This window comes from Odontomachus brunneus, unplaced genomic scaffold, assembly GCF_010583005.1.
Source record: "Odontomachus brunneus isolate Ranch 3 - 2012 unplaced genomic scaffold, Obru_v1 Obru_scaffold_151, whole genome shotgun sequence".
Taxonomy (NCBI): Eukaryota; Metazoa; Arthropoda; class Insecta; order Hymenoptera; family Formicidae; genus Odontomachus; species Odontomachus brunneus.
In genome coordinates this window covers 793,858-795,069 of record NW_022639601.1, presented here as the reverse complement: position 1 = coordinate 795,069, position 1,212 = coordinate 793,858, and positions in this window count along the sequence as shown.

The following is a 1,212-nucleotide window of genomic DNA, read 5'->3' as shown; positions in this document are numbered from 1 at the left end:
GGGGGGGGGGGGGGGGGGAGGGGGAGGTCGCAGTCTTTTGTGAGAAATTCTCACTCTTTAGAAAATACATCTTTTTTCATAACATTTCTAAGGTATATATTTCATATGTACAGTGTGAACAAACTCTACCGTATTTTCGAAACTTCATTTGTTTATAATTTTGAGCTTAAGCACAAAAGACTGGGCCCACCTCCCCTGTCGTGGTGCGGGGGGTCTAGGGGGCGTAGCCCCCCAGTTACACGATTAGGGACAGGCAACTTTTTCATTAATATTTCGGAAACTATAGGAGATGCGCAAGTATTTCCGTATTTCCACATATTCTGTGTGCAAAAATTACGTTCCATTTATAAAAAAAAATTTTTTTATTGATGGGTTAGATTAGAGTTAGATTTTGGGGTGCGGGGCGGGCTCCGCTCCTGCCCCCCTATATATATATATACTGTTTAACATATGTCTATATACACTGTATGCAAAAATTACATTCAATTGATAAAATTTTTTTATTAATTACCCAATCAAGACAAAGAGACTGTTAGGAAGTTAAATCGCGGCAAGTTTGAAGGGAACAACAGAATTTTATTCGTAGGTTTTTACCATAAGGCATTCAAGTTAGAGTGTTGTAATCGCTATGAATAATACTAGAATTCGGTCTACCGCAATTTTTAGATCACCCAACATTTAGTATTATTCTGTATTTAACAATGTTTTTTTGTCACCTGCATTTGGTCTGTCCACAACTTTATTGGTCATACCTTCAAGTATTTTTTCGTCCCGTGACGTGAAAGAAGCTTTAAGATAGTACGTGGGCTTCTATGACATTAGTACAATGCATGTATGTATCTTGAAGAAATCGTCGATGACATGCGGAACAAGAGCGTTCATCAATGTGTTTATTTCAAGAGATCCATTCAGGTTGCTCCCACGTAAAACGGAATCACGTAGACCAGAGAGCAGTGACGAATGATCTGCGCGACGTGTAATAAGTGGCGTATTTTTACAATGTAACATATAGTATTGTCTCGTGGTCATTTGACTGTAACTTTAAATGTTACGATACGAACTTCTAAATATGATCTTGTTATATAAGGTAAACTTCCAAATAGCCGGCCGTCTAATGACGCAAAGTCATTAAAAAGATTGCTTAATTTTTATATGAATCATATATATATATATATATATGATAAAATTATGAATAGATTATGATAGAATTAT